General features: G+C 36.8%; 1 long non-coding RNA gene across 2 annotated transcripts; it reads left to right on the top strand.

Moving 5' to 3' along the window:
- Positions 1-330: 330 nt before the first annotated feature.
- Positions 331-11,547, top strand: LOC143434357 (uncharacterized). Of its 2 annotated transcripts, none has more exons than XR_013103808.1 (3): positions 331-475; positions 4,052-4,190; positions 8,868-11,547. It is a non-coding gene; the product is annotated as an uncharacterized LOC143434357 (long non-coding RNA). The 2 variants fall into 2 exon arrangements; XR_013103807.1 differs by having other exon boundaries at positions 4,015-4,190.
- Positions 11,548-24,927: the final 13,380 nt, after the last annotated feature.

Raw genomic sequence — 24,927 nt, 5'->3', positions numbered from 1 at the left:
ACATAAGGTGTCTACCTTCTGGTTTTTTATTTCCAGAATGAGAGCTAAGAGGAGGCCTTTCCTATTCTTAAATGGCTGGAAACACTGTTAAACTGTGAGAATAGTACACAGGGACACAGGGAAATTATAAGCAATTTAATTTCAGTGTCCATAAATAAAGTTTTTACCAAGTTTGCTAATTGACAGGCAATCTGTGGCTGCCTTCACACTAGGCCTGCAAAAGAGTGGGTTGTGGAGACAGAAACTGTCTGCTAGGAAGTTGTGAAACTGTTAGAGGAAAAGGAAGAGGGGCTTTGTTCCTATTTGTCACTCACTTGAAGAACCGTCTTCTTAATACACGGCACGGCTCCATTTGTTCTGCTTTGCCGAGAACATGAAGAATTGCAACTAAAGTACCCACTGAACATCCTGCATGAAGATGGGTCTGGGCTATTCTACCAACCTAGCCTAGCCCAGTTCTGTATTGCAAACAAAGGTGAGTTATTTAGCAGAAGGCTTAGCACCTGCTTCACACTGTAATGATTTTCATAACTGTTGCTTCTATTGTTCTCAGATTAATACTGACCATGTCGAACAGGCAAATGGGTAACCAATTAACTTGAATTCTTTACAGTCAGAATTCAGCTCTGCTTCTCCATACATCCTTCTTAATCTCCCCTTTGAAGTGTGTTTTCTCATTTAGGCTGGAAGTAAATAGTGCAGGTCACAAGCTGGTTTCCTTCTCTCTTCTTTTCTCTTTCCTTGAAAAATAATGCTGAAGGAATTGTTTTGCAGTTGAAAATTAATGTAGCCTATTATGTCCAGGAAATTTCGTCAATATATTACTTGCCAAGCCCCTTGGCCATTGTGAAGAAAATAATTTTAATTTATCTCATTTTTCACTGCTGAGTCAATGATTGTTTAACCTAAAATGCCATTGTGACTAAGTGCCCCAACCCCATGGTCCTTGGCTGTTTTGCTGGGACTCAGCTATTATGCCTATAAGGTTCAGCCTTAGCAGTACTGAAATTGTCATATTAACAGGGCCACTGTCAACTTGCCTTTATTTTTATTGTTTTTAATTTCTGCTTTTCTACTTTCCTTTCTATTTATAATGTTCTCTTTAAAAGTTCAAAAATAATCTCTCTCTCTCTCTCTCTCTCTCTCTCTCTCTCTCTCTCTCTCTCTAGCCTCTTGGTTATTTTCTATTAGTGAGCCTTCCTTTCGCAGTTTCCAGAACCTTTCCTGGGGCACGGAGCAATGTGGTCAGCCTGGGTTAATTTGGCTGTTGTGATTACAATCCCTGTTGTGATTTCTAGCCAGTTCTACTCACTAAGGCCAGAGTTGCAGCACCCCAAGGGAATACAGGACCCTGGTGATTACAAACAACAGTCTTTTGAACCACTGGCACGTTTGGATTGAAGCCCATCAAATACAGCTCACTGAAACTTTCAAACCTTTTAGAGGTGATTTGATGATATTTACCGTGTCCTGTTTTTATTACTGAAAATATAGCCAGCTTGCTCTCTTTATGCTTTCTATCAGGTATTTTATTTGTTTAGTTTGTGGTATGGAAACATTGATGTATCTCCACCTACATTTCTCAAAAGCAGAGCCATAGTAAAAGGGTTACATGTGAGTATTGCTTGGATTATAAGAACCCAGCAAAGAGAAAGTACTGACAAAGCAAAGAGAAAGGTAGAAAAAGACTTCTTTTCTACCTTTCCCTCCCTTAATTAGTAGTTAGTTATTCCATTAGCAAGTGCTTAGAATGTTGGTGATGTGCATTCTGGGCCATAATCTCCAGTTTCTCTATTTTACCATGGAACTAGAAGCTGTGTACTCAGCTTGCCCCAGCAACAGAACACTCAGAACCACCAGAACTAGTCACACTAGGGACAGTCACAGAAAAAGGTAATGAGACTGGGAGGCTTTGAAATAGAGAATAAACACAGAACAGACATGCCAATCTATTCTAGAGGACAGTTCTAGAAAATTGAAGCTATCTGTCAGGGACACACAGCTTTTCAGGCTTCTAGACTCCGGGCTGTTTATAATCTATTAGGCCACAAGACATAGATCATTTTCTCAGCTTGGTTTTGTCAGATCTCAAGCTTCTCTTTTGATTCTGTAAAACATTCCAGAGCCTTGAGCAATAGCTTCCCAGGCTGTCCTGGAAACTAGGTGTAAATCTGTCCACAACCTGTGCAAGGCACACACATTCGATGCAGAAAGCACCTATGTACAGACCCTTCAATACTGCTGTTGTTAAAATTCTCCTTAAACAATAGGGAGTGGGGAAAGCTCTGAGCACTGGAAAAGGTCATTTACTCTCCCAAACCACTGGTGAGGTTGTTGATAAATTGCTACTCAATTTGTATGCACTGTTTCTTTATGGCTAGAGTCTACTTATAAAGATTGAAAAGATCTGGAAATGGATATTCAATCAGTCAATATTTGGTCAAGGGCATACTCCATTCAAGGTATTAAGATGGGTGCTCTGGGAAATAACTGGTATAAAACACAGTCTTTTCTCAAGGTGGAGGCTGCTAATGTAATGAGAGAACAAGTATGTAAGTTCACTGAAGACAGCATTTTTTTTAGGCAGCAGCACAGAGTGCTACTGGAACTCCAACGTGATTAACTGTGCCAGAGAGTAACTAAGAAAGTCTTCGAATAATATAAAATGCATTCTTGATGCAGGGTTCAACAAAGCATTGACAGAAAGGTGGTAATGAATGTGACTGACCACAGTGGCAGAAACTATCTGTATTGTGTTTTGATTTTTCTGTATTTATTTTGGACATGAGCTCATGTATTCTGGGCTAGACTTAGACTCAGTAGGTAGCCAAGGAGTCTCCTCTCTCCACCTACAGAGTGCTGGAATTGGGGATATGAATTACTGTGCCTAGTTTTTGGTATTTCCTGTTTTGCCATGAGAAAGTTTGAACCTTTACATTTGTACCAGATGCTGAGAGCAAGCTGACCTTTTCACAAAAGAAGTGTTACTTTCTCAGAGACCAGTGGAAAAAAATGGTTTACAAAATTTTATCCAACTACTGAGCAAATGTATTGGCCCTCTGTGTATATGTGAAGATTAAATCAAACTCAGACCAGAAGCATAGTTAGACTTAGGATATGTCAAGACTGAATGTGCACACACTATTTTTTCTTGTATCTATCTCCTAAATAATAGAGTACAACCATTATTTACATAGCATTTACATTGTAATACACATTGTAAGTAATCTACAGAGAACTTATATGTTAAGGTGGAATTTGCATGGGCTGTATGCAAATAATATGCTATTTTATAAAAGGGATTTACCCATCCATGTGTAAAATTTGATAGCTAAGGAACATAATAAGGGGCCTTGGAACAAATCCTTTTTGAATATATATGATGAATGCATTGCCTTCTTTTAACTTGATGAAATCTTACACCTCTAGGGACTTCATCCAAACTCAACTCGCTAGTCAGAGGAATTTAGACCAATCTGCCTCTCTCACTGAGGCATAGCCAGGCTTCTTTATATGCCTTTCAGTCTAGGCATTGATGACTAACCTTGATGTGTTCACAGCAATGTCCATTTATTCTCAGCATGGTCACAGCACAGGGTCTCCTCAAATTACCTATAGTGTCAATGTGGTTATCCCAACAACCATGTTTTCCCACATTCTTGCAAGTACTGATTCATCTTTCTGGAAAAGAATTTATAACTTATATTGTTATTTATCAGTAAGGTTTTTTTTTTGTTGTTGTTGTTGTTGTGACAAAAATCTCAAGGGAGAAAAATAAGGAGGAAATGTTTATTTGAGCCCATAACTTTAAATAGTTGGTTTTGGTACTTTGCAGCTATTTCTGGAAAGTAGAATATCATGGTGATAGAAACTGTGTCAGAGGACAATCCATCTGGGATAGATGTAAATATCAAAAAGACAGACAAGAAGGGCAGTACAGTATATATTCACCAACACCAGTCCTCAATGACCAATTATATTAACTAGATTTAAGTTCCCAATATCTCCTAACAGATGTTCTATTTCAAATCCATCAATGGGTGGATTATAGCACCGATCAAGCCCTCAAGATACAGACACTTCTCAAAGACTGGACTGTGAATATTGCTCTGATGTAGCCCAAGCATGATGGTCTACATCTCAGCCTTCAGGAGATATTTCAGCTTGAACTCATAATGAATACAGTACAGGTAAAGTATTTGAAATTAACCTCCAGATTGTTCAGACACTAAGCAAATGCCATTGTTTTTTTCTAGTCAGAAACCCTGCTATTCATGAATAAAGAAAACAAAAGTCCTCCTTTGAAGATGCAGGTACTAGCTACATAAGTTTCTTCATCAGTAGTGAAAATTTGGAGTTGCTTTCCCACCAGGCTATCTTTCATTATTTTGTTTGTTTAATTATATTAAATCTTTTTTTTTTTTTTTTTTTTTTTTTTTTTTTTTTACAATTCAGTTGTTATCCCCCTCCTGTTATGCCCTCCAACAGTTGACAGTTACTCATCCTATTACTCCTCCCCTGTCTCTAAGGGAATGTCTTCATATCCCCAGACATCACCAGGCCTCCCTATTCCCTTGGGGGCTCAAGTCTTTCAAGGGTTAGGTGTATCTTTTCTCATTGAAGCCAGATCAGACAGTCTTTTCCTATATATGTCAGAGGCCTCAAACCAGCTAGTGTATACTGCCTGGTTAGTGGCTCAGTGTCTGAGAGACCTCAGGTATCCAGATTAGTTGAGACTGCTGGTCTTCCTATGGGATCGCCCTGCTCCTCAACTTCTTCCAGCCTTTCCCTAATTAGACGACAAGGGTTCCTTACTTCAGACCTTTGTTGTGTGTAAGTATCTGCCTCTGTGTCAGGCAGCTGCTTGTTGGGCCTCTCAGAGAGCAGCAATGCTAGGTTCTGGTCTGTAAGCACACCATAGCATGAGTAATAGTGTCAGGCCTTGGAGCCTCCCCTTGGTCCCAATTTGGGCCAATTACTGAGCCTCCTTTCCCTTAAGATCTGCTCCATTTTTGTCCCTGAAGTTTTTAAAGATGGGAACAATTCTGGGTCAGAGATTTTGACCGTGGGATGTCAACCCCATGCCTCCACTTGATGTCCTGTCTTTCTACTGGAGGTAGATTCTAAAAGTTCCCTCTCCCCACTGCTGGACATTTATTTCATCTAAGGTTCCTTCTATTGAGTCTTGAGATTCACCTCCCAGTCTCTGGTACATCCTAGGGCGTTCAACCTACTTCCCAACTCCAAAGGTTGTAGGCTTTCATTCATTTTACTGGCCCTTAGGGATTCACTCCAGGTCTGCCCAATACCTTATCATGTTTCCTTTTTCCCTTGCCCCTTCTACCCTTCTTTCATCCAGTTCCTTCTCTCCTTCTACCCTCTGCTTTCATCTTTCTCCCAAGCGGAATTGAAGCATCCTCACTTGGGCCCTTTGGCTTGTTAACCTTCTTGGTTGCTGTGGATTTTGCCCTGGGTATTCTATATGTTCTCAGCTAATGTCCACTTATTAGTGAGTACACACTGCGCATGTCCTTTTGAGTCTGAGGTACCAACTCAGGATGATATTTTTTTGTTCCATTCATTTGCCTGAAAAACTAATGATGTTCTTGTTCTTAATAGCTAAATCATATTCCGTTGTGTAAATGAACCATATTTTCTGCATTCATTTTTCTGTTGTGAAACATCTGGGTTGTTCCCAGCTTCTGGCTATCACAAACAAGGCTGATATGAACATAGTGGAGCATGTGCCCTTGTGCCATAATAGAAGATCTTTTGGATATATGCCCAGGAGTGGTATAGCTTGGTCTTCAGGTAGATCTAGTTCCAATATATTGAGAAAACTCCAGATTGATTTCCAGAGTGGTTGTACCATTTTGCAATCCTACCAGCAACGGAGGAGTGTTCCTAGTTCTCCACATTCTTGCTGTCACCTGAATTTTTGATCTTAGCCATTCTGATTGGTATGAGGTGGAATCTCAAAGTCATTTTGATTTGCATTTCCCTAATCACTAAGGACTTTGACCAGTTCTTTAAGTATTTCTTGGCCATTCCAGTTTCCTCTGATTTGAGTTTTCTGATTAGTTCTATGCCCATTACTCATTGGATTGCTTTGTATTCTGGAAGTTAGCTTCTTGAGTTCTTTATATATTTTGGATATTAGCCCTCTATGAGATGTGGGGTTAGTGAAGAGACTTTCCCAGTCTGTAGGTTGCTGATTTGTCTTATTGGTTATGTCCTTTGCCTTACAGAAGCTTTTCAGTTCATGAGGTCCCATTCATTGATTCTTGATCTTAGAGCCTGAGCCTTTGGAGTTCTATTTAGGAATTTCCCCAGTGCCCATGAGTTTGAGGTTCCTTAGAACCTCACTTTCTCTTCTATTAGATTATGTGTATCTGGTTCTATGTTGAAGTCCTTGATTCACTTGGACTTGAGCTTTGTGCAAGGTGACAAATATAAATCTATTTTTATTTTTATAAATACAGACTGCCAGTCATTATTGTAATCAAGAACTGAGATCGCCATTGCATGTCTTAAGGAAGCCATTGCTTTTTATAAGTCTTTGATGTCATTTACTCCAAGGCCCACCACTCTGATATTTGTCTAACTGATTGTCTCCCTTCAGACAATCAAGTTTGGGCCATAGCCTAGAAAGTGTAATCAGTGAGAATCAAGATCACTGGAAGAAACTTCACCAAAAATATTAATGGTAGCCAAGCTTAGGGGTATATATTTTTAATTACAGTTCTCTGCAACATGAGGTAGGAAGATTATAAGACCAAGGTAAGCCTAAGCTACACTGGGAATTCAATCTCTCTCTCTCTCTCTCTCTCTCTCTCTCTCTCTCTCTCTCTCTCTCTCTCTCTCTGTCTCCCACTCTCTGTTTCTAGCCTTGCCCCAACCATGACCACCCATACCAAATACAATAAAGAACACTCTCAGGGTAAGTAAGATGGCTGAATAAAAATCAGGTGAAAGGAGAAATTAAAAGTATCCTGCAGGGAAGTGGGAGGAAGGATCTGAGAAACCAGACAGGTCAAGGACTCCCATAAGAACAGAAGAACATGAGCCACAGAATGAACTTATTGGTACTTGTAGGGACTCACAGGAGCCTATAGGGGTCTGACCTAGCTTCTCTGCATATGTTATGGCTGAGTAGTTTAATGTTCTTGTTGGAATCCTAACAGTTGGAGCAGGTACTGTCCCTGACTGACTCTTGCCTACTTGGGAGACACTATTTCTCCTAGTGGTGTGCCTTGTCCTTCCTTGATATGATGATATTTGCCTGAATTTATTGTAGCTTGTTATGCAGGGTTTGATTTATGTCCCTGGGAGGTCTGCTTTTTTTCTGATGGGAGGCAGAGACAGAGAGGAGTGTGTATTGGGGGACAGAGAAGTGGAGGGAAGAATGGGTATATGGGAGAAAAGGGAAACTGAAGGGGTGTAATATATGAGAGACAAATAGAAAAGAAAAAATTAGTTGGAAACAAAAACATTATTGCCACTAATTACTGTTAAGACCTAGCTCCTGTTTCTTTGGAAACACATGAGGAACATATCTATGTAACTACAAGTTGATCCAGCCTGAAGAGTTCTGGTCACAGCCTATAGCCTGCTATCTCCAATCCTGACCACAATCCTTACTTGGATCTATATTATACTCAAAAAGTTAATAGCGCTCCACCCCAGAGAACCCACAGCACTCTCTCTTCTATGTCTCATCCCCTCACAACTCATGGCTTCATTTTATGTTTTTGCTAGCTGAGGCTCCAACTAATAAGAAGTACATTTAATCAGCTTGTATCCAGCCCCTTATTTTTTTTTTCATTTTCTCCTGTAAATTCTAAATCTTTGGTCACTTTAATCAGCTAACTCAAACCAGGCTATTGGGGACTGCTGAAGGAGATCATATTATTGTGCAAAAATCATAGTCCATAAAATGGACACTTAGGAGGGTGGGAGGGAACACTAAGTAACTTTAGTACATGCTTTCCGAAGCATTTTCTATCTCAAGGATTCAAGTTAACCTTTTTCTGGAATTAAATGCAAAGAAATCTGGATGGCAGGAGGCAGAGCCTGGAGAGTGGGAGGGAAGAGTTCAGAGTCAACAATCAACTACTCTCAGCCATAAAATCAGAAAGGCATTGAACATTTAGAAGGAGAACAGGCCCCATAAAGAAAACAATGCCTCTTAGTAAGCATATTATCTGCAACAAAGCAAAACAAATTTTCAAGCATCTTATTGAAACTGCTGGGGAGGGAAATTGTGAAAAGACTCTACCAAGTGAGGGATAGAGGTTGAAAATTAATAACATCATAACACAGTGCTCATCATTACTAACTCGGGACATGTAAAATATCATTGATGTGACCTTTGTCTATCACAGTGGTGCTGTTCACTTTGTTCATGGCTGTATGCTGTGGTGGAGAAAGCATAAATGCTGGTTGATCTGGGCTCTGCTCTGCCCCTCATTAACTGAAAGGGCCCCAGCAGTTTTTTTTTAATCCCTTTATGTCTCTGTTATTTTAGTTTGAGACTAAAACATTCTATTATTATTTCTCAGATCATTGTTCCTAGTTTACAGGAACCAGGTGTATTCTTTTTACACATTTTAATCTTGAGGCAGTCATGCACAGAATTCCGTGTTCTAGACCAGGAAACTAAGGCACAAATGGTAAGGCACATAGTACAACAGAGCTCTAGGACAATAGTGTGATATTTCACTATGTGAATTGTACACCGTGAATCCACCATGGCTTTGACTCACATGTGAGTCACCCCCCCCCCATATGGCTATTGTAATACAGACTGTGAACTGAGGTCTCTATTCATCTAAACTTCCTTCTTCCTTCTCTTCATGTTTCACCAGTATCGAAATGGAGGAGGATGCTTGTCAAAAGATGGACCAGAAAGAAACACGACTCCTCTGTCATACTCTTCTTAAAGCTTTAATCAAGGTCCTGAAAAGTGTGACGGGAAGGCAGGAGTGGAACAGAATATGTATGGCTTCCTATGTGAGAAATCCCAAGCAAAGTTTGAATTGAGAAAATGGAATAGAAATTAAAAGACATGGCCAAGAGACTGAATGAGAAATTAATGGAGAGAGGCTCCGAGGAAGGCAGAAAACACACATGGAAGAGCACACAGAATGCAGATATCACATTGCAGAGGTCTGAATACACAAAGGATGCGAAAAACTATACACAAGCTTAGAGGAGAATGAAAAGTAAATATAATTATTTCACTCACATTGACCTTTTATTACTCAATAAATATTTGTTGGACCAATGCATAACATCTATGTTTCAGAAGAAAGACTGTATCTTCTAACTTCTCAAGTTCCCTTAACATAGTTCTCCAACATCTGACACTTGACTAGTACCTTTGGAGAAGATTGTTGCTTCTGCAAATAGTCTCAGCATAAACAATTAATTTAGTTGATCCCTTTAAAAAGCACATTGATCTATAGTCTTTAAACACACACACACACACACACACACACACAAATAAACAGGGATGGAAGGATCCTTAGAACCCCTAATAGGATAGGCAGGCACAAATAGATATAAAGTGAAGCATTTTTCTGAAGGCTGCTGTGCTTGTTTCATCCTGTACAGACGATAGGATGTGCTCCCTAAATCCCAGCATTCCCAAATCAGGGTACCTATGAGATGTTAACTCTATAATATATCATGGTAGACACAAGATAGCCAATGAAGCCCTACTACTCTCTGGACAGAACAGTTGGTCAGTGTTTAGATCCTCTTCCAAACTCTACACTTAGTTAAGTGATAATTTCAGTCATGTTCATGCCAGTAACTTTAAAATATAATCTCATTGGTTACTGAACTCAAAGCTTTGGCCTTGTTATCCTCTTTCTAGAAGTTTAATAGAGAAAATGAATGGGAAAGGATGCTCAAGTGTTACACTGTATAGCATGGTTTCCTGTGTGGGAAATCTCAAGTGACGTTTAAGCTGAGGAAAGGTAGAATGTGCAGATTAAAAAATGAAGCCAAGGGACTAAGAGAGTAATTTGCAGAAGAGGGATCACTGAGTTGCACTTCTAGCAACAGAATGATAAGCAGTTTAAGGTGTAGTCTCCATTAGAGTTTTCTACATATGGAAACTAAGGTACAGGACAGTGTGATGTGAGCTCTCATTTTGTCATTCTTCCTCGTCACAATTTCTTCCTTCCTTGATAAGCTTGTGGAGTAAAGAGAGTGTCATGTGAAGATCCCAGTGTGACTAGACTGTGACATAGGCAAGCAAGAAAATGTAAACGAATCATCCAGAGGAAATCTTTGATTATACAATACATTAGTCAGATCCACACTTAGATTACTGTGATCAGTTCTGGTCATCACATTATGAAATAAAATATTGAAACACTTGACAATGCAAAGAGAAGAAGATGAGCTTGATCTTCTGCTGTGATTATATTGTGTTAATGACTTCCAGCATCATTACTGGTTCCTGCAGCCTATTACCGGAATAAAATAGGCTAATACAATGGGAAGGGAGTTAAGAGAGGAGCTATGTGGCTTGTTCTAAATGTTTCAAAAGGCACAAAAAGACTCTTTAAATTTTTGAATTAATAGCTACTGCTTTCTAATCAGGATAAATGATTTATTAATGAATAACCTTGTAAACTTTGGAATTATTTATTCAACAGAGAAGACAAAATTATATCACTCAAAAATTTAGTCAAAGATAAAGCAAAAAGCATGTCAAAGGAGAACTGACAAATAACTCCTTTCTGCATGACTTGCCAGGGCATAATTTTAGGTAATGACAAGGCACAGGAATCTCTCAGTTATCTGTAATAAATTTGTATGGTATTGTGAGAAATACTGGACCTGTCTTTTCTGATTCTTTGTTTTCCAAGCTGTGATTGGATAGTGAATTGAGTATGTTCACATCTTCAATCACAAACAGAAAGGCAACAGAATTGCTCATAGATAAAAAATGGTTATGCACATGTTATTCAAGATATCTGATTCACACCCTGCAGAGATGCCCATTCTAATCACTACTAACTAATAAATGCTTTCAATGGCATTTACATGTGTTATTCACATTTGTCTCAACTGATTTCCTCTGGCAAGGTAATTCTCAGTTTTATTCATTTGACCACGGACAAACAATTGTATACTATTTATATATTAAATTATATGCGAGCAAGAGTGAGAACCTCTAGTCCCACTGGTGGTACAGTGATGTTAGACTAGAAAAGACATCAAATATTTATGCAATAACAGTAAAAGTCTGAATGGACACAAAGGAAAGGCTTCTAAAGCCATCAAAACTGGGAACATGGGACAAGCAAACAATCAAGAGCCAGACAGTCAAGGAGAAGCTGTGACCCAAGCTTTTGTTCAATAGAAGGATGCCACAAAAAATGGTCAAGCATTCCATTAGAGAAATCTGATGGATTGAAAAAGGCTAAGTGCAGTGAGTATTAAGATCCTTCTAGGAAGAAGATAGAAGAGGGTTAAGGCTTCTACAGAGTCCTGCCTGCTATTTTTTAAAAAATAGGAAGATGCAAAGAAACTTTCCCTTTAGCTGCTGGATGTTGATGGAACAATAGTCACTCTGAAGACTTCATCTAAAGCCACGACGTCTGTAAGAACTTTCCTCTTCAGAGGAAGGAAGAAACAGAAACTTAGCGGCAAAAAAAGAAATTGTCCCTAGGAATCTTATAAACTATGTACAAAAGACAAAAGATGAAAATAAGAATGAAAATATTAGTCAACAAAGGTATTTTACATACTTCAGTTTTCAAGTAGACCCAAGTACTGTAAATGTGTACATAAACACCTTCCTTAATATTTTCAAGTAAATCAGACAGGGTTGTATGAAGAAACTGACAGTCCTAGACTGTAGACTTCAGAGTCTGTCTTTCAGTAATTGATAGGAGAAGAAACAAAATTCAGTGAGGTTGTAATACTAGAAGAATTATTTTACTAATAAAACAAAGGCTCCTCTCTTCCACAGTGCACATGGAACATGTCCACCAGGAGAGACCATAGTCTTTACAATGAGGTCTCATTTAATATATTTGAAGAGTAATGCACACTGGCAATCCCATTAAGGGAAGGCAGAAAGATCACAAGTTCAAGGTAAGCCTGGGTTATACAAAGAGTATAAAACTTAAAGTTCAAGACAAAGAAGGAAATAAGAGTAGTGATGCAAGCCCACAGAAGAGGAGTTGCCAACATTTGCAAGGGCTCAAGTTTGACCTCAATACTGAATATAGGAGTAAGTAAATAAGTGTGTAAATAATTGTGCAGATAAATGTATTACAAAGTGGATAAATACTAAATAATTGATGCAAGGCATGGATTTTGATCCATACTAAATAATTTAGAAATAAATACTAGAAATCAATCTGGAATTTACCCCAAATTCAGAAACTAAGCAACATATTCTAAATAAATGGAGAAAACAACAAAATATATTTATAGAATGAATTAGATGGAAACTTAAATACAATATGTCACCATTTATAATGTTTACTTCAGTCGATACTCAGGAAGAAAAAAAGGAAGAGTTTAATTGGGTTATAAAAGAGAAAGGGCCCCCAAAATGTAAAGATGAAAACATTTCATAAGAAATTAATAAATGTAGATCAAATTAAATCCACAAAATCAGAAAAGAGTAAATATTAATAAAGGTAAAATCAGTTAACTTAAAGCAAAGAAAAATATCAAAAATAAATTAAATCAAAACACTTTGTTTAAAAGTATCAGTAAGACTGCTAAACTTCTGATTAGAATGACATAAAAATACAAAACAGAATAGGTGTATAAGTATAAATAACATATAGATATATAGATTTAATATAGCTATAAATGGAGGTTGATATTGATCAAATAGATATTGATAGAGATAGTATAGATAAAGATAGAGATAGATGATATAGATATAGGTAAAGATGATATAGATGATATATATACAGATATGATTATGAATACAGACACATATTTAGATGATAGAGACTGAAATAGAAACAGAGTCAGAGACAGAGATAAAGAAAGATTCATAGCAAGAGAGAACACGAAGGTGACCAAAATATCTACACAGAGTCACTATTGTTCAAATATGTGAACTAGAATATTAGACAGTCTAATATTCTAGTTCACATATTAAAGGATACCGTGAGCAAATCTCTGGTCATCGATTTGATGCCTGAACCACTTCAATGGAATAAACTAGATACATAAAAACCAGAAAATAAAACATTCATTCATGAGGAAATAAATATAACAATAGTTCTTAAATTTTATGTAGAAACCGCATTTGTAATGAACAGCTATGAAAAACGAGACTTTAAGATAAAATAACTTCTGGACAGATTATATTAAAGATTAAGGAAGGAGCATGGGTTCTCATAATGTCATATAGAAACAGAATGAAGCAGAGCCAAGTCCAGGCTATTTCATTAGATGAGACTTGCCATCACACCATAGTCAGCATTACTGTAAAAGAAAATGACATGGCAATGATGTATAGATATAGATGCTTAATACACACAATAAAATGCTACCATGCAATCTAACAATGTAAAAGGTTATCTAAATTGAGCTCTCAATATCATGCTCAGTTCTTACAATATTTGAAATTCAACCAGTGCAACTTGTTTAACATGTTGAAGACAAGACACACGTACATGCAAACCATCTTATGCAAAACCAATGTCATAATCAATATCTGTTCTTGCAGATTACATTCAGAGGAAAAAAAACTTGGGAGAACAATTTTTAAGGAGCTTCTTTAAAAACCTGGTATCTAAATCTACACATAATAGTCATCAACTTAATAAATTTTCCTGTGCTGAAAATTGCTGTGAACATATCTATTCTCCATTGTGTTTTTCCATGTTTCTATTGATTGAGTGAAACAAGATGAAAAATACACTTTGTATTTGTAAATGCATATTCATAGAAGCCATGAACATCCATTTTAAAATCATGTGATATATTGAACAAAGCTACTATCATTAATAAGTGAATTTAATAAAATGGAAGTATAAATAGATGAGTTTATAAAACTTTTATAGCTGTAACAAAACAGTCAATTATACATTGAAATTTAAAAAAATATCCTTTACAACAGAGTTATACACTTGGTATATTTAGTGATGAATCTACAAGACCTGTAAAATCTGAACAATGAAAATTAAATGTAAATATATACATATGTATGTGCTGAAATAAATTATGAAAGTTGAAGAAGAACTTGTTAAAATAAGGGGCACATAATAAGTGGAGAAATGTGTCATTCCTATGGGTCAGAAAATTGAATGTTTAGATGGGTTTCCTCAAACTTATCCAATTATTCAATGCAATTCTCATGAAACCTTAAGAAAATTATCTGTAGAGATTGACAAAAAATATTTCTAAAACTCAAAACTTGAGAAGATTGGGTTAGGCAAAAAAAAAAATCTAACTGTTGTGGAAAATAGAAACTAATGTCAGCAGAGTTCAAAATTATGCTAGTTAATCTGTATTTTCAACTGGACTAGATTTGGCAGGTCCTAGTGGAAACACCTCTACCTGTCTGTGAGGAAATTTCCTTAGAGGTATACCTGAAAAGAAAGACTCACCCTCTGAATATAGACCTGGATGGAACACAAAGAGTTAAAGGAGAAAGAGTGGTGAGGATCAGCAATTGTTTCTGTTTTCCACCTGTAGATACAGCTCACTCACACTTTGTATGTTCCCACTAACATGGCCTCCAACATGATGTTGCCATATTCCTTCCATTCATGAATCAAAATTAACTATTTTTTAAAAAAGATTATTTTGTCAGGTATTTTTTCATTGCAATGTGAAATGTAAGTAATAAAGTATTTTATTCATGGCTACAGTAATTAAGGTAGTTTGTTATTATAATGATCGAAATAATTCAATAAAACAGAATATAGACTCCACAAACATATACATATATATGAAACTGATTTTAATAAGAATGCAAATTAAATTTTAGAGAAAGAACAGTTTCTTCACAGAAAAACTAGAACAAATGAATATTTATGTGCTAAGCAAAGTGAACAATGATTCATTCCTTAATCGGATACTAAAATTTTAACCAACAATATGGAACATTATTTTAAATGTAGTGTCTGAAATGTTGCTATGTCTAGGCTCACCCATAAAAATCTGGTAATGGATATTAGAATGAAAATATAGGGATAATCCCTAGACTTGGAACATACATTTGTGTAAATAAAACCTGATTTATGTTTAAAATATGTATAAAAGACTAAACCGTGAGTGAAAATACACAAAGGTATTTGAGCCAGGATTGTTTTATAGATGGTGAAAAAAATAAGTCATGGAAATGTACCCAACTTCATTGAAAATTAAAATTCTTTTGAAAATGTTCTTATGTACATTAGAGAATCGCTGAAATTGGAACAAATAACCTTCTCAAATATTTCAAATATGTAGAAACACTAAGAGCCCACATATGCTGCTTCTGAAAACAGAAGTTTATACTAGCAGTTTGGAAAATCATCACAGAGCCATCATATCACCTAAGCACACACATGACCACTCAGAGCTCTGTAGGTAAATGTTCTAAGTAGCTTTACTTGCAAGCATTCTAAACTGAATCCTGACCTCACTCAGTGTCTGAAAGGCAGAAACAAAATGTGATTCACCAACACAAAAGAGATGAGTTCTTCTTGTGGAGCCTCTAATGTGATGTCACAGAGTGAAAGGAGGTGGATCAAGGCTAGAGAGAAGAAGGTTCAGCCAGTAAGAACTTGCCACACAATTATGAAAGCCTGAGTTCTATTTATAGCTCTCACAAAATAAATCTGAGCATTGTAGAATGTGTTTGCAAACCCAATGCTGGGAAGGCAGATAGAAAAATCTCTAGGGTTTTCTGGTAACCCCATCTACCAAATTCACAAGCTACAGGTTCTCTGAGACAGGCTGTCTCAAATAAGGAGAGTGACTGAGAAAGATACATAATGTTGATACCTGGCTTCCAGATGTGCACACATGTATACATGTGCACATGCTCACATACACACACACACATGTGCACATACATATGTTCATGCAAAATATGGCTATCATATTCATATATATATATATACATACATAAATATATGAGGTCAAATATTTGTATGTGTGTACATATAATTAAACATGTGTATTTATATATAATTATATACAATGTTAATTATATATAACTATATGTAATACATAAATATATATTGTATACATACATAATTACAACAAATTTAAATTTATGTCTATTAACAAAGAAGTATATCAATGTCTTCTTGGTATGGAAGTTAAGTAGAGCACAGTGTGGGAGATATATAGAGAGACTTGTGAGTGACAGATCTTCTCTCCATCTTCATTGAGGCAATAGTTTCCTCAGTGTATACATATTTCAGATATTAAACTTTTTACCTTAATATATGTAGCTTATTCTGTTTAAAAATTCAGTGAACCTGTACTAGAAGCCCCCTCTGTGCCTGTCCTGGTACGAGAAGCAGAAGAGAATATATATGAAAAATAAAGATGATGTACTTTGCAGTTAGCTCTTGTGATATTTTTCAATATACTCAGTGAGTTGGAGAAGATGGTTATGAGGTCAATAAAGGCAGTGTATGTAGAGCCATTTCAGATTTGCTATTTTTCCTGTTTTCATCTCAGTTCAGCCCTACTGGTCCATAACCTCCACACTCATTTTCTTGGAGAGAATAGATTCAGATTCTCTTGTTTTGCAAAGACACTCCAAGAGAATATATTGGAAGCTCTACAAAAGGTACAAAATTTTTTCAAATTATTGGGTAACAACAGAATTGTTCCAGAGGATTTGTAAAGAGTGAAGATAAAAATATAGGGACTGAATTCTTACCAATAGAACTGATCTTTGATAATGAAATTGATCATGATATTAATTATGATAATAAATACGGTAGTAATTTATCAGGAATCAATGTACTAATTATATACACTTCTGACAGTTTAGCAAATATTTGTCTTTCAAACAAGCTTATGCATCAACATTTTTTTAAGACTAAGGGAATTGTGATGTCAAGAGACTAACATTGTTGACAGTCCCAGACCATGTAGGTTTTTTTTTTTTTGATACCTTATATATAGTAATTATAAGGAATGTGTTCACATATGCAGTGTTTTAGTGTAGAAACAGCGATTTATATTGCCATTTAATGACATATGAACTCAGAGAAGTCTGTTTCCTAAAACCTTCCGTGTCCATTTCAGCATTCAACAAAGCAAGCCACTCTGAAAAATGAAAACTTGCGTAAGACAAATGAACTTTGTGGTCATGAAACATGTAACATTTCCTTCACCATAAAATTAGGCCCTACCTATATCTGATGAGCTGTTGAATGAACTGTATTTTGTGGAGAATAAGTTATACAACAACTCTAAATATCTTCTTTCTACACAAGCACTGCAGTCAGGAAACACAAATCCATAGCTAGAGAACAAACTCTCATGACAAAACCTACTGCTTGAGTGTATTATAGATGTATCCACCACTGTATATATCAGTGTTCAACAACTCTGCATATTGATTAGTCATGATTATGTTTACTGGTCTATTTCTATAGCAAGAAAAGGTTTCATTAATGAGTGGTAAAGGCTGCACGGTCTGTGGGTATAAGGATAAATGAGTATAGAAATTTATTAGGAATTATGCTGGTAGAGTAAATTAGGGGTTGTAGATTCTTCTGTATTTACCTAGTTTCCCAACACCAGGTATGGTATCCTTGTTATTGGGTGGGTCTTATGTCCAAATTGAGAATTGCTGGTTGTCACTAAGGTATATGTACTGCTATTGCACCTAAAGGTTTACTTTGCCATGCTGGTTGTTCATGTGGTTCATTGACATCATAGTTGGGTAGGGCTATTGATAACTTCCTTCTTTTAGAAGAGTTTATGTTGTCTCCCAGTACCATGAACATTAGGTCTCAGGGAAAGGCCATTCAGTGGTTCCAGATCAGAGTTTTCTGGGCCCTGTTCCTGGACTGTATGGTGTTTTTAACAGTTGTAACATCCCTTCTGCTCCTTGAGAGTACCCAAGGTCAGTGGCAATAGGCTGTATGGTTTCATAATCCCTGTCCAACGACCCCTCAATATTTTTCTCCTGTTTGGATTGGGGGTTTTGGCTCCTTGAGGGAATGCTGTTAGCTCAGATGAGAAAAGGTAATTAAAACTGTGTATTTATATTTGTATACTGAATTATATGCATTATGAGTGGGGTTTTTTGGTAAATAAAGTTAACACTGATTTCTTATGAGTTTTTCAGCAATCCATACTGTTAATTTTTTTATTGGATACTTCATTTACATTTCAGATGTTATCCCCTTACCCCACTTCCCCCACGCCCAGGAACCCCCTATCCTTATCCCTTCTCCTGCTTCTATGAGGATGTGCCCCATCCACTCCACCACTCCCACCTCCCCACCCTTGAATTCCCTGTCTTTTTCTATATTTACCCACCTACATTCCATTAGGAGCCGTATAGATTATGTGTACCCTGCTATTTCTCTTTACCCTCTTTCCACCTTCTCCTGTATTAACTCCTCTCCCCTTCCATAGGGTTCCCCTTTTTACATTGACTCTATCAGATCTGTGCTCTTTTCCTCTTAGTGTGTTAAGAGATCATTACAAAACCCTTTCTGTATATGCTACAGGTATGGCTGAAGGAGATGAAATATAAGGGCTAAAAAACTTCTCAGAGGTTAAGATTGCTTTCTGATTCTCCAGAGGTCCCAGGTTCAGTTCTCAGCACACACATTAGACAACACAAAATAATGTCTTACTCCAGCTCTAGAGGATCTGATGTCTTCTTCAGATCGTGGTCACAGGTCTTGGTCGCAGCGTGTAGAGTGACCTAGAAGCTACCCATACATGCACATAAAGTAAACCTTAAAAAAGAAGACAAATAAAGCAATATGATGGTTTTTCTTATATCATGACCTGTTAGTATGGTCTGGGTGAGTTTGGTAATGTGCGCGCCTGTGCGTGCGTGTGTGCGTGCGTGCATGCGTGCGTGTGTGCATGTGTGCGTGTGTGCGTGTGTGCGTGTGTGTCTGTATGTGTGTGTGTCTGTATGTGTGCAACATGTCAGGAGTATAACACTTGCTTGCTTACTATACTGTACATTGATGCCCAAATTCATTATATTGTCTCAATATTTGTTAAAGGGTAAAACTAAAAAAGTTATTCTCAAAAACAGATTACACTCTTCGAGGTCTTAACGTTTCTTTTTTCCTTTTTTTATGAGAACCTGGCAAGAAGAAAGCAGAGCAAAGACAGAGACCTGATATCATGTATTTAGGAACACCTTTCAGTTGTTTTTGCTTCTATTCAATCAGGAACTGGGCAAATCATCACTCACAACTAAAGTAGAGCTTTCAATATAGGGATGCTAAATACTGGGTGCATCTCATGACTCCCTGTGACTCCCTGTGAATGCCCATATCTTTGCAATAAAGGACTGACAAGGTCATTTCTATAACTAATATTTAAACTAACTTATGATCTTTAATGAAGACTTTTTTAAACATTTAAACAAGATTGTATGAAATACAGTTTTCAAGAGATGAATCAAATTCACTCTAAACACTGGAAAGTAGATGAACTATATCTAAATTATCAAATTTATATTGAAATATATCTAAATATCAAAATTATCACAATTTGCAAGCAGGAACCAGTTCATTCTGTAAAACAGAGCAACTGTTCCAATGAAAAAAGGAAATAAGGTGATTTTTATAGACAGAAAAGACCTGATAAAACCAAAAGAAAAAACTCTAATTAAATTGAAAGTTTTTTTAAAGATACTGTGTTTAGAGACAGACCTAAATATACCAAAAAGTCCAATTTGAAGAAGCATGATAATAAATGCTCCTCTGCCTTAATCCATGCAGCCAAAGGTAGTCTGTGATTTGACATTAATCACACAGTCATTTTTCTATTCTTCTGTTCCCATTGCTGACACACAAATAGTACTATTGAGTGATGGGTCCACTATGTAGAATGAAGTTATTAATATGCGTTTTCATTAGCTTGAACATCTGCATTTTGCTTGCAGAGATATTTTTTTAAAATGGTGAGATTTTTAGTGACCTGAGGTGCTATGGACTGCTCAGAGTGCCTCTGCTTTTGTAAAGGTGGACATCTGTGACAGCCTGGATCCCCGTTACATTGCATTCAGTGACATTTCTTTCCTACCGAGGACACATGGCTAATGAGACCTTGCTGTGGCCTTCACAATCATCGCAGCTGCCCTCTGGCCCTTGGTCAGCGTTTCAGCCAAAGAGAACTCCCAGTAACGAGGAAGGCAAAATGTGACTATGTGTGTACCAGCTATTAACGAATTTGTTCAACAAGCATTTCTTAACTGCCTATCAGTACAGTTTCAAGTAGTATATGCTTTATATCTGACAATGGAGCCATGAATTTCAAGATGGAGAAAATTAGGTACAGCACTATTTTATGGCAATAGTGTGTATCTTTATATTATAATTAATTATGGAAAAATTTTAAACTATTTTAAATCTACTATAATCACTTTCTATTTATCATATTTTATTTATTTTATTTGTTGAGACTAGGTCACATACAGTCAAGCTGGCCTCAACATTGTGGTGCTGAGCTTGAGTTGCCCATCTTCTTGCCTTCAAATCCTTAGTGTCGGGGTTGCACATATTGACCACCATTTTTGTTTTATGTGTTTCTAAGGGTGGAATCCAAGTCTTTGTTTGGCTAAAAATAGTTCTACCATCTGAGTTACATTCCAGCCCCTGCTTCCTATTCGTAATCTGTACCATCTACTAAGATAAGTAAACATGTAGTGGAATATCAATAATGAGATCTGTAGTTTGTTTAATCTGAACTTTCCTTAAAGATCAGCTGTATGAGTGATACAAGTGACCAATGCTAGAGCATTCTGCAAGTAAATTTTCTGTAGAATTATGATTTTTTTTTATATATTCTCTCTTTGGAAAATTCTTCAGCATTTTATTCTACTTCTAATAATATATAGTGTAAATAATTTATGCATTAAATTTTGTTTACAAGTTTTCTATCAATTTTTTAAAAACTGTGTATTGAAATAAATCTAAACATTTCTAGATCCCTTGGGAGTCTTTTTATGAATATCAACTACCCCAGTCTACAGTAGAACTCTGCACAGTGTACTTTGTCATTCTGAAGAAAAACCTACAGAGTCAAGCGGGTATTGAGCTCTACATCTGTCTCTCTGTTACCATTGCAATTAATCTATATTTATATAGTTATTACATGTTTCCCTTTATTATTTGTTTTAGTACATCTCTTCGTTTGTCCAGGTTTCCAGTGAATTGTAACTTTTACTTTAATGCTTTTGGTGATGTTGTTAAAATGTGTTTTGGTGTTGGCAGCATAGGTGCTTTGAACCACAACATGTTCAGGTTCTCTGATATTTATTTACTCTGCACATTTTATTTGACTTTTCCTGACATTTTTTAAAAGCACTTCTTAAACCTTTTAAGTGTAGATAATTAAGTTAAAAACTTATATTAGGAAAATGAAATATGGTAATAAATGCAAATTATTTGAAGATAACTGCACCTGTCACATACTCAGAAAGAAAAGTTAATATTATCACTACTAAGTAAATGGATAAAGCCATAAACCTGTTGGTGTGTAATTAATGCTCAGTATTATTTACTATTTGTCCCCAAGTATCCTTTAAAAGAATTCACCTGTGACTTTCTCTGAGTAGATACATGACTAGTGAATATCGCTGTTCCTGTCATGAGGCCTCTTCTCTTATTCTTCATTCCAAGCTACCCTTGTACAGTGGAGGCAGCTGGCAGTCTGTTTGTAAGGAGATCTTGCTACTATATCTCACATGGAGGGAGACTGAAGGATACAATCATCTGACTCACTTTCCACTCCAGGTCAAGATTTAGTTAATTGACTCTAGTTCATTTGGCCCAGGGCATGTCCTCTGAGACAGATGCTATGGAGACTAGCATCAGCTTACAGGAGTTTCAGTCCTATAGTGAGGGAAGAGGGATGAGACTCTCCCAGTCACAGAATTCCCAGTGACCACCAACCAGTCACTGGCGGGTAATAACTTCCTCTCCCCTCTGACTTGGGATGGATTGCAGAGGCTGACCTAGAGGGGAAAGGCTTCATCTCCCAACATCAGCCAGTCTCATCTCATTGCAAGGGAAAGGCCCCTGGAGACATGCTCCTATCCATCATGTGGACAGCTTTGGCCAAAGTGCCTACTACATCACTGGCTTTAATAAAAAGTTGCTGGAGGCTGCAGTGCCAGTGATAGATGCACAGCACACCAGCCAGTGCCTCTAAAATCCTCCCAAGGTAGAATGGTACTTGGGGAGGAAGAGGAAGAAAGAAAATAGAAAACAGTGAGGAAATCACTTCAAAACACCCCTTAAATGTGAATTTAAGAAACTGAAATAAGTTCTGTAGTGGATGTCTTCAGTCTGAGAAGCCAAAGACTGAGAAAATAAATGACAACTGAACATACAACAAATAAAATTAAATGAGACACCTTGAACCTTGTCCCCAAATTCTAATAATGCTGGAATTCAGACTACATTTGAGAAGCCTAGAAGTCTGAACTAAATCTAGAAAAATTGAAATAGTCATAGTGACCTTTTGATACCACATAACTTGGTGGATTTAAAAATATTAAGGATTATTTGATCTGTTTATAAGACTCACATTATATAGATTTACAGTTATGTTCAAATGATGGACAATTTCTCACAAAAAGAATATTTAAATTTCATTCTCAGTAAAAATAGATTCTGCAAAAAATTTATGGGGATATGTTTTGTTTGTAATTTTGAATAAAGTTTTGTTAAGGAATAATCAATTGCTCATCTCTCCATAAAAATGTCACTCATTCCTACATAAGCTTTTGTTTCTGCCTCTAGGAGGTGGTTTATGGTGCTTTGCACCTGAAATATTTCTTCTAATTGACTGAATGCCACTATCTTCAGTAACATAAATAATATAGCATTTTTTCTCATGAATTATATACAAGTGAGCACTAATAATTTTGCTTAAGACATGTTGGGCATACAGATGTGTACATAGTCTTGAGTAGAATATAACATGTGCAAATAACACTATTTTCACTACAGGTGAGTCAGGATAGGACCCAGAGTCACAAGAGCTAATGTTCCTCTCTTAGGAGAGTAGGTTAGTTCAAAATGAGGTTGTAAGCACAGCAGGTCTCAGACCCTGACCTGCAGAGTTTCTTTGATAAACACTGATACTGATGGTAGAAACACCAGATATTTCACTGAAGCCATAGAGCTATTATCAATAATAGAATATATTATTTTTTATATCAGAAAATACTGAATGGAAACCACTTATGAGGCCAGAGAGAGATTCAAGTATGGAACTGGTTCTTATGGCATCTATGTATTTTTTGTTTGTTTTATATCTTGTGCACTAAAATAATGCCTAACTTCTGTGAACATTATGCACATAAATGTGTATTGAGAAAATTAGTAAATCTATTCTTGTGTTTAGACAACTATAAAATGTAGATAGAATACATCATAAATAAAAAGTCAAATACTACAACAAAGGTAGAAATATGCTGTATTTTCTATCATTTATAACTTTTCTAAATTAAGGCTAAAACTTCTCCCTGAAAGTGTGTCCAAGATACAGCTGATGTGTCAATTGTCTGATTTGCTTTTGAACTGATGAGGCTTCCTCAGGTCAGGAAGAACTTCAGATGGTAGATACTTTCTTTTCCCTGAGTTTGTAAGTGGTAGATGTTGATTATTTTTCTTGGATGAATAAATGTATCAAAATGGATGGGAAATTCAGCACATATTGCATAAGACTCAAGTTGCTTTAAGAATCATATTAAGGCCTGGTTGTGCACACCTTTAATTCCTGGAGTATGGAAGCAGAGACAGGTAGATCTCTATGAGTACAGGCCAGCCTTGTCTACAAAGCAAGTTTCAGGAAAACCAGAGCAGTTGAACAGAGAAAACCCTATTGCAAAGAACAAAACGAACCTGCCAAACAAACAAAACAACAAACCAACAAACAAACAGAATCATACTAATGTCTCCCGGAGACTAAGCAACCAACCAAAGAGCATACACAGGTTGGTTTGAGGCCCCAAACACATTTGTAGCAGATGACTGACTGCCTTGTCTGATTCCAGTAGGAGAGGATGTACCTAGTTCTGTAAAGACTTGGTACCGCAGAGAAGGAGGATGTCCAGGGTGGGCACCCCATCAGAAAAAAAGGGGATGGGGAATGAGGTGGGGATCTCTGGGAGAGAGGGACTGGGAGGGGAGCAAAATTTGGGAAGTAAATAAAAAGAAATAAATTCTAATACCCTTGATTTCTAGTACCACAAAGAAAATAAGGTTTATATATTGTGTTCCTTTGCTCCTAAATTCCTGGCAAACGCCATCAATACCTGGAGACATGGATTATAAGCTTATGTTAGGACTGAGAACTGTGGCTTACATTTGAAGTCCCGTTCTCTCAGTTAGGTCAAGACTTCCAGTATCAATTCACTGCAGCTCAATCATGTCCTACAGATGACAGGGATGTCTAGACTTCAACATTGTAGTCCTTTCAGTCTATCCTCCATTCACTTAGAGAATCTCTACTGTTCTTGTGAGGTGCATCCCTTTATATGTCAGCCAAGATATGCTTCCCTTCTAATCACACAAAAATCAAGAGTTCAAGGTACCAGGCACTCTTTCCTCAGTCTCACCATGTTTGACTGTAGATCACTGGAAAAACCTGTACTGTGAAGGTCATTTTAACCATATTTTCTATAATGAAATAATAATTAGAAATGGAGAATAAAGCCTCTTTTGGGGCATTACTGTGCAAAAATATTTACAAGCTTGACTTATGAAA

Source organism: Arvicanthis niloticus, chromosome 14 (genome assembly GCF_011762505.2).
Source record: "Arvicanthis niloticus isolate mArvNil1 chromosome 14, mArvNil1.pat.X, whole genome shotgun sequence".
Lineage (NCBI taxonomy): Eukaryota > Metazoa > Chordata > Mammalia > Rodentia > Muridae > Arvicanthis > Arvicanthis niloticus.
This window is presented reverse-complemented; position numbering and strand designations above follow the sequence as displayed.